Here is a 10,254-nt window from a genome sequence, read left to right as displayed (position 1 = left end):
AATCCTTTTTTTCTCTTGAACATTTTGGTTCAGCTTGGAGATTTTTGGGCTAGAAGGAACAAGTAGTGTAAACTTTCCTACTTTGGTCAGATTTTGTCCATTTCACCAGTTTAGTGGGCATACTGAGAGACATGAGTGATGAGGTCTTTCCTGCCCAGGGCGGATGGATACATGAGAAAATTAGGTCAAAAGTAGGGTTTGTTCACTGTTGTTAGCTGTTGTAAGAGTCAGCCATGAAGCAAGATACCAACACAGTGTGTTTGACCTTTCGACAATCATTATGAATACGTCGATGAAGGTTAGACATCCAGGTAATACGATACGCCAAAAAGCAGTTACTCAAGCAACTGAGTTCAAAATTCAAAGTCATATCCAGTTGCTTGAGTAACTGCCTTTTGGCATATCATTATGAATACTAGTATCAAAACAATTAAAGGAAAGAGACATGTAACCGATAGAATCAGTGATAACGTGCAATTTCTAACTTGTTGTAGATTTTGATCCAATAGGAAATCTAGCGTATATGAAAGAGCAAAGATTCTACTTTGTGTTGATATATAACGTATTATAGATTTCGAAGGCGACATGCAGATGCCCCCAAAACGCTCGAGGTCATGTCATAATTTTGATTCCAGAATAGAACGCGCCCGGTTTGACATTTTTAGTTATCACCTACTCTGGACAGGTCCTCGCTCCGTACAAAGCAAATTTTCATGTAGAATTGTTAGCAATGGTCTCTCGTGTATGGATTCCGAGTTTCAAGTCAATTCACAGATCCGAAGCGATTTAAATCTGACCTTAAGATTTATGATTGACCCCCACGGTTTTGAGACAATTTTATGTTGTATAATATACACCCGGGAGTCGGGACTTCTTACTACAAAGCTTGTTGCTTGAGTTTATAAAAAGTATGTATCTTCATTATTTCCTTGTATCTGTGAATATTAGCTTCCTATTTTACTCCTAGTGACTTTTTTAAACGATTGTTAACCTCTACTCTTTTGATAATATGACCTGAAAACACTTGATTTTGGTGGAAATTCCTCCTGTGTTTTTACCTTATTTCAGTTTTCAAAACAAAAAGAAATCTAGTGCGTAAAATAGCCTCTACTTTCTGTCCGTATATAACTTGTTATCAATTTCGGGGACGTAATGAGCTTCCTCATCAGAGGCGTCGTTTTCGTTCCAAAAACAGCGCGGGCTTCAAGCGCATTCCACAAAGCAGACGTCAGCTGTCGACCCTCACCGTCGGATTTTAGTAATAATACCTGCAAGAGTAAGAAAGCATTTGCTGATTCAGTTCGTACTTACGTAGTCTGTGTGTGTAGGCATCCTTTGACAATATTGAGAAGATACATTAGTATGTATTAAATATATTCAAAGTATTAGGTTCAAATAACCGGTATGTTGTGCAATCCTTGTGACGTAATTGTCTGAAAGCTCTTTAGAGGAAAGAAATGAATGCGGGCTGTGTTGTACATATCTGTCCCATGACCCACTGGGCTAAATACAGGTCACACATACAACAAGGCTGAGGCAATAAAAATCATTGCCAAGGCGACGACTGAATGATATATATTATTTCATGTGGTGGAGCTAGCAATCTGCATTACAATTATCAGAAAAACATATTTCTCTATGTTATAAAGACATGCATGTAGTGAAATTTACAGGCTGGGTGGAGGAGGTGTGGGGCAATATAACAAATACACGAATAGGAGGAATCAGCCGTTCTTCCCCAGTAATATAGATTTTATGATGACATACTTACTTACTTTACTTTGGTCGAGTTCCCGCTAGAACCAAACTTAAAACCATCCTCCTCTTCACAAGAGACTGGATTTTATGTCTGGTCTGAACTCTGAAGTTGTTACTCCTTTGACTTTTTTTACCTTTTGTGGGTTCCAAAAGGACAATTTCTTTTCTCTCTGTGACCTGTTTGAATATGGTCTTTGGCCAAAGACAGCTGTGCTCTCTGTCCATGGTGTGGGGAGAAGACTGATGACCAGTAATTAATCATGCCAGGCAGCTGGATGGGTGGCACGTGGGCATCCGGTGTAAGTTACCTGCTTGATCCAAAAACCACATGGCCGAAGGTTTCCTCCAAACCAATTCCCTGGGGAATGCATTCGTGCAATTTTTGAAATTCTTTCAAAGCGATCGTAGTACTTACACAAATGCCTCCGCCCCAAAGGCGTCGCCAAAAATAGGAGAATTTAAGATACATATTTACAAGCAAGTGTGAGCACTAGAATCTCGTGGGTGGGTTCGACGTCCTCTCGTTTCTTTGTTTGTTTGAACAAATCTTTTTTCATGAAAAAATCAACGGCCAAATTATAAGTTGGAGGTTTCTGGAGGTCGTTTCCTTGTGTCGTCATACTCTCAGGTCAGTAATTTTCCGATTAACCTGAGCACATTTTCTGCACCATTACACGGACAAGGACTCAGTTGTGCTCAAACTGTGGGGAGGGGGGAGGGGACATTCATTGAAAGAAACCTAAGAATTGTTCGAGTTTTTTTTTTTTGCATTCACTACGAATGGACATCTGTCATAAAAATCATACATATGTTTGAACAGTACATTGGTTGCGATAAGACTGGAATATGTGCAGCAAGGTTAAAGTTGTGTTTGTCATCAGTGGTTAAATACAGAACAGTTGTAATTGTTATTACTTCACAAGGAAACACATCTTCACTCTTCCTCATATAGAACATGGCGTGTGCAAAGCCCTGTCACACATTCAGAACCCTTCCCCGAACACCAGACGACCTAGCACCTAGCTTTCTATACGACTCGAATAGAATTTGGGTTAAATTTGACCTACTTCAAAACACCAGCCAGCCACCAGCTAGTTTAACAGTGGCTGAACCTTCCGTCCACACCCGACTGACGCAGTCGAACAGTAGCCAACCTGGCCGAACACCAGCCGACCTTGCTCCCGACCTACTCCTAACCATGGTTGGGGGGAGTTCGTGTTAGTGTTTGGGAGACCATATTACACTACGTGTGACAGAGGCTTACCTGAGGGTCTGCATGCTCTTTTCCGTAAGGCGTAGGGGGGCCTTTTTAATTTCCCGTAATTCGTAGGGAAGTTATTTTATTTACCGTAATTCGTAGTGAGGAGGCGAAAATTTCCCGTAAAGCGTAGCCAGCGCATTTCACGTAAAGCGTAATCGAGCCTAAAAATTCCCCGTAAATCGTAGTCTGGACTCCCATTTTTCGTAAGCCGTAGCGGACGAACCAGCAACCAGCGGATGACCTGTTGGGTCAACGTCGTACCCAGGATTTCTATTGTCTAATCTGGACACGAGAGCACCCATGACATCAGTGGAGTTTCGAGAAATTTACAAACATATTTACAATGCATGTATTTTATTTTCTCAGTCGTAAAATGTAACGTTAGGCTCGACGCACATCGTGCAAGAGGACTGAGTGAGTGAGAGTGAGTGAGTCGTAAAATGTACCGATGGGCATATGAATGTGCCGAAACAAAATCAGTATTAGTTCGTTGGTTAGTTGCTCAGAAATCGGGCTCTAACTGAATACACCAGAGAGCCTCTCAATTTAAGGTTCCGGGTCGGAGTTTAATTCTGACCAGAGTCTAAGTAAGTGCGCAGTAAATCGCCGGAAACGTGACTTTGAATGGTATGTTTTGGCCGCGATATCCCTGAAATCGTAATATCTGTGTACATATATTTGTATTTTCTGAAAAGCCTGTTCGTTGTAGCCTTTATAGGTGGCGTAATGTTGATGGTCCAGCGAAGACTTCCTGGTATTCGTCCGCGCGGATGGTTATGTGGCCTTTTCGCCTGACCGCCGGGATTGTACGTTCTATATGCGTTATGGGTGTGTTCGGGCCATTGAAGATAGCGATAAACTTATCGCATCGATTTTAATTAAATTCAAATTTTGGAAACATTAGGTTCTGAGCTTCTTCGAGTACTAAGCCGTTACCCTGGGAAAATTCGTTTTTTCCATGCAGCCGTGGTTAAAAATGACGAAAAAAATACCCCTTTTTTAAAAATGTACTTTGATGTGCCTTATTTACCCCTAAATAAATTGGGCGCAGAAAATATCAATCAAGCGTATTGATAAGCGGCACGGCACCCCTTTCCACCAAAAGAGTGAAAAATTCCGACCCGCGTTTAGTACAGAAATGACAGCCCGTCGGGCTGAGGGTGTCAAATTGCTCGAAATACGGAGGGAAACTCCGGTCCGAGACCTTAAAAACATTTCCAGGGGGAGGCTCCCCCAACGAGAGGGGGGAAACCCCCCTCTCGTGCTCTTCCCCCCGCGCTGACGCGTCGCGCTTACGTGGCCTTCGGCCACGGTGGTGCGCCCCCCCGCCGTTCATAAATTTCTGGATCCGCCGGTGATACGAGTTTAGATGCAGGTACCGGTTGGTGAAGTGAATGTTCTAAAGTGGGTTACGTTATGTACCAAATTATGAATGCTGTATGAAGTACCTTGCATGCGCGCTTCATTGCAAGGTGTACGTCACAGCTATTGTTTACGACGTTGTCGGTGAATTTGATCAGTCAACGTTGCAACACCAACTTGAATTTAGCGTTATTCGTAGCGAAGCGCCAGAATTAAGCGTAAAGCATTGCCGGCCTCCCGGAATTTAATGTAAAGCGTTGCGAGCCTCCACAAATTTAGCGTAAAGCGTAATGAGGACCCCCCCATGCAGACCCTCTTACCTGAGATGTGTAGTAGGTCCTAACTGTCCCGGAAATAATAATCTTTAGAGAATAAATAAACAAAATAGCTACATATAGATCTAAAAGGATAACCTAATTCTTACCATTATGATGTTGACAATTAAATCACGTTTCAATTGTTTTGAGATCATGGCTAAAACATTTTATCAAGAAGAAATTAAATGTGTGAGGGCATTCACTACAGAAAGGGGCAGATTGTGGTAACGGGAGCAGCCGAAGTGCAGCATAGCTGGCATTGTAAAATGTGAATTTGTTTAGTTTAGTGCCCTACTAGTGTTATATGGGATTCAAACTGATGTTACCAACGTCATGTGAAAAGAAACATAGTTTTACAATAACCCATGTCAAATAAAAGCTGGTAGATAATTGGTATCATTTTCTTACATTTTTAACTTTTGAGAACATATAAAGACAAAGGTCCAATTCTACTGGAATAAAAAGTTTCCGGGACTTTCCCTTGCTCATGCATATTCACGAAGGACACCGTTGTCGTAATGTCATATTTCCTTTACCAAGAAAAGACACTTAATTGTTTCCTTGTGGAGAGAATATAAACACATGCTGACATTGCGTACCTCAGTCTGATCCTGCTGAAGCCGAGAAGCAAGACGAGAACGTCAAAATGAGGTGAGGTTTCCTTCCTTATAGAATAGCATTTTCGCAAATTGATCTAATTGCAAGCATGTCTCGGTCCATCTCTGCCCAACTCTTTCTGTCTCTCAGGCTCACACTCCCACACTCACTCACTCACTCACTCACTCTCTCACTCACTCACTCACTGACTGACTTACTCTCTCTCTGTCTCTCTCTCTCTCTCTCCGGACGCAGAGAGAGAGAGCTTGCCATCTTGGGCCATAGGCATAGTCAATCGAGTTTTTGTTGAAATCGATATTGTTTCGTAAACAATCGCTGAATCAGTCACTATTGTATCATAACAACACTGTGTACTCACTTAGTCCGCTGCTATCAGTGTCACACAACACTGTGAACTCGCTTCATAGAAAGATTCCCGAGAATCATACATTGAACACATGATACAGTGAACTTTGTCTATTGAAAGATTCCCGAGAATCATACACTGAACACATAACACTAATCGCGGCCTATTGAAAGATTCCCAAAATCATACAGTGTATATTATGCTTATATTGTTTGCAGTTTAACGTCTCATGGCAGCTAGACTAAGTCACCTCAGTCTATTATCCCAAACCAACAACAAAAGATACCGACAAACTAAGAGTACTTCTGTCGAATACGGAGCTCGGTTTCCTCCTGGCAGGGTATGCTCCGCCATGTTGTGTTGTCCTGAAAATCTAGGCCAGTACAATACTAGTCTGACTAGTCTGAAAACCTGTTACCTTTTGGACTATACCACATCATGTGCGACAGGGGACTATTTTTGTATTGTATATTTGGTGTATTTCGTAACCGTAACTGTAGAATGTTGCTCATAGCACAGTGGTACATTCAAACGTGTTCCCTGCAAAATATAATGCATATGATTTGAAAAGCATTTACGTTTATAGATAACTGTCATTTCTCAAAGATCTTGACTAACAATGGTTTAATCTGCTCGTTTTATACTGCGTGATCGGTCTTGTTTATGAGAGTATCTTGATCTATTTTCGCTTCAAAAATGGGTTTAAAAATTTGCCAATCGTCTTTGGAGTAGGATAATAGCTTTTCCTAAACCTTTAAAAAATAAAAAAAATCCTCTTTAAAAAACGGCTGATCAGAACTGTTGGATACACCCATTTGGTTCGGTGCCAAATGAAGATAAGAATAGAACTACGCATTGGCTTTATTACTGACTTGGATGATCTTTCAGATGATATTTTGGAACATTTACTTTTAAGAGGTTCTTTTTTCTGTCAACAATGTACAATACTTAAATACTGCTGCATGTGCAAACATTTTTGTTGGAATCAAATCGTTTTTGTAGTGTCTTCATCGATCCTGTGTCGGTGTTTATGTATGTGTTTCACTAGTTTAATGCTGTTGATTGTTGTATTCAACTTCTGTATGAAAATCTGGTCTTTGCTTACTTGTTCATATTACGTATTGTCTGGTGGCGACATGAATATAAAAGATTAGTGTAACTTGCTTTGAGTGTGTCGCCACCACGTCTTGTCATTGTATGTTTCAATAAAAAAACTATGCATTTTCTGTTTGCTAATGGTTGGATATTGTAGCAGTTCGGTATTTGAACATTTTCGTCGCTCAAGTACTGCTTCTCGTCGCTATATGAAGCCGATGTAGGTGGCGCTTTTGACATACTTTAGACATATAGCAGTACTCCAGTCAGAAGCTCAGAAGAAGGTATGTCGTGGGGTCGTGTGGCGTAGCGGCAGAGTGCGCGACTCGGAACCTAGAGGTCCCGGGTTCGAGTCCTGACATGCCACCGATCTTGTGCCCTTGGGAAAGGCACTTTACACGACTTTCCTCACTTCGCTCAGGTGAAAATGAGTATTGTCCTGTCATGTATTTGTCCCCTGTGTTGGTGGCGGCATTAATATAAGTTGATAAAACTTGAGTGTGCCGTCACCACGTCTGGTGATTACATGTTGGAATAAAAAAAAAAGAAGGTATCTGATAACAGACACCGAAACGTAAACAGATCTAGATGAGATACAGCATCGGTTGCGTAAAAGACAAATCTCTATATCCTATGTCCTGCCAACCTGATGAAATTGTTTCAAGAAATACTGACATACATTTCTTATCGCCCAGGTTCCAAGTCTGCCTTATCATACTGGTGACGTCTGCCCTGGTGATGCAGTCCAGTGCGTTGTTAAGCCGCAACCGTCGTCGTTTGAGTAAGTACTACTGTTCACCGAATCCCAGAATTTTCTGACGGAAGGATAGCACAAATTCTTAGTTTCTGAAGATGAGAGGCCAACATTTCGTATACTATCACTATACTATATGTATCATATACTATCACTATACTGTACTATCATATACTATATGTATCATGAAATCTACAAAAAGTAACACGAAAAGGTCAACTATTTATATTTCAGTCCATAACATAGGTACGGATGAAAGATATTGTTTTTACTTATCTTTTTTTCTCCTCCTACTCCTCCTTCTTAGTCTTCTCCTGTCATTTTGTTCAATAGATTCAATTTCTTTTTTTTTTTGGGGGGGGGGGACAAAATGACATGGAATTTGGTATGAAGGTGAATAAACTTCCACGTTTTTGTATAGAGATTTTTTTTTAATTGTTTCATTTTTCTCTGGAGAAGGACCCAAAGGTTGATATGGAACAGTCCATTTTGGTATGAGGAGGGAGGTGGCCTGAATGTATTTGCTCCCAAACAAATATCTGCCTTTCTATTTAAGTACTAACTTGGACATCCCTGCTTCATGCGAAACGCACGGAACTTAAAACGGCGCATCAGCCCCAAGACAACCGTTTTTCAACTGTCCCAAACTCCAGTGTATAACGATCTATTTTTTTTTCAAGTACCGACGTCGACCTGCCCTGCACCGCCCAGCCTGCCCTACACTACCCGGCGCGGGTGTAGGTACCCTTACACCCACCGCGAGACGTGTAGGTACAGGTGCCGCCGTGGTTACACCCAGGTCTCGGGCAGCACCGTCAGGACATGTACTAATGGGGTCTGGACTGGAACCAACCTGGTGTGTAGGAGAGGTAAACAACTTAACCTAAATCCTACATTTGTATCGTTTATTGTCTTTGTTAGAAGGGTATGATTTCGGGTTGGGCCTGGTGGAGTAGCTGTATGTGGTGTGGGTCTGTATGTAGGTCAACGTCATAACTCGAGAAGTTGTAGATAAATCTTATTGATATTTAGTATGTAGGTAGCTGTTGTAGAAAAGACGTTCAAGTTTAAAAATGGTCCACCTGGCTTTTTCCAACGGTAGTGCAGCAGGCATATTATGCATTTGTTTGTTGTCCGGGTTCAGCATGATATTAACTTGAGAAACTGTGAAATGATCTTAGTAACATTTGGTAGGTGAGTAGCGGTTATGGAAACAAAGTTCAAGTTCAAAAATAATTATCCTGTAATGTCCCTGCGATTTTTTAATATTCCAACATGTAATCACAAGACATGGTGGCGACACACTCAAGTTTTTCAACTGATATTAATGTCGCCACCAATACAGGAGACAATACAATACACATTTTCATTTGAGCGAATTAAGTGAGAAAAGTCGTGTAAAGTGCGTTTCCAAAGGGCACAAGATAGGTGGCATGTTAGGACAAAACCCGGGACCTCTTGGTTCCGAGTTGAGCGCTCTGCCGCTACGCCACACATCCTAATACGCTGTGGCAGAAGGTTGTGTTTTTTTGTGTTTTTGTTTGTGTGCAACATAAAGCGAGAAGCTGTGGATGATTAACATATATACAGAGATGTTTAAAATTGTAATCAGCACATGATCGAACCTCCCGGCTACGCCCGGATGTTTTAAACATTTTGAAGAGTTGGCTGGCGCAGCCGAACCGACATGGCCGAACACCAGCAGACCTTTCTCCCGACCTACTCCTAACCATGGTCGGGGGCATTGGTTCGGGATACCAAATTCATGAATGTGTGACCTGCATGACGTTAAACATGCCTCTTGGTGCATGGGACTCAAAAGTTGCTCTCTTTTATTTCCAGGCTGCGTGAATCCGCCGACGGTACCTGGCACCATCAGGTTCGGCTGTTCCCCATCTTACACTACCGGTGAAAACTGCTACTACAAGTGTAACAACAGGAACGCCTACTGTAAGGAGGTGTCCGGAGATTACGTCAGGAGGTGCCTGTCTAACGGCCATTGGTCGGGCAGAAACCTGGTGTGCGACTGTGTCGGTGAGCCTCCGATTTATACATTCATGACCATGATCTGTAAGGATACATCAGAATAGTGATCAACAAGTTCAGGAACTTTGTAACATGTTTGGTTATACTTTGCTGTTATTTGTAGACTGCAATGGAATTGGAAGTTAACTCTCTCTTTTATTAATTTAACATATCTATATTACTTTACAAGATCAAGGGATGGTTTGGACTAAGCCCTGCAATTACAGCGGTATATAATTAAAGCCCATATTTTTTTTTGTTTTTATTGTGTATATTTATTTGTATTGTTAATGTGTTATTATTTTATATCTATTTACTTCTTTTGTCTTACGGCGGCACTGATATAGTTTAACCAACTTGAGGACGCCGTCATCTTGTCTGTATTTCTTTACTTCCGATTAAACCAAAAACCTCCTTGGTTAAACCCTTGTCCTGCTGACCCTTTTTTTACACCATATTTTCAAATAATTCGATTTCTCAATCAAGGCATAAACTTTTTTTGCCCTGCGGTGGCATAGTTACTTCCGCATTCGTTGCGTTTCGCTGCGCTGTGATGCGTTGCACAGGAAATATAATACCCCCAAATCGTACATATTTAGGGCGCTATGTACGAGTAGATGGTACTGTATATGAAACCCATATACTTAGGCCACACCAATTTAATTTGTTGGTTCTCGGATTCGCCTCTTCATTTTTTTGATTTGCAAAAAAAAAAAAG

General features: G+C 41.3%; 1 pseudogene; it reads left to right on the top strand.

The window, feature by feature from the left end:
* The first annotated feature begins 5,344 nt into the window (after positions 1-5,344).
* The window catches only part of LOC109471630, a 9,202-nt pseudogene continuing 4,292 nt past the window's right edge, over positions 5,345-10,254 (top strand).

The sequence above is a fragment of the Branchiostoma belcheri genome, unplaced genomic scaffold, assembly GCF_001625305.1.
Source record: "Branchiostoma belcheri isolate BF01 breed outbred unplaced genomic scaffold, Haploidv18h27 scaffold250, whole genome shotgun sequence".
Lineage (NCBI taxonomy): Eukaryota > Metazoa > Chordata > Leptocardii > Amphioxiformes > Branchiostomatidae > Branchiostoma > Branchiostoma belcheri.
Note: the sequence above shows the minus strand (reverse complement) of the source record. Positions and strands in the feature narration are given on the sequence as shown.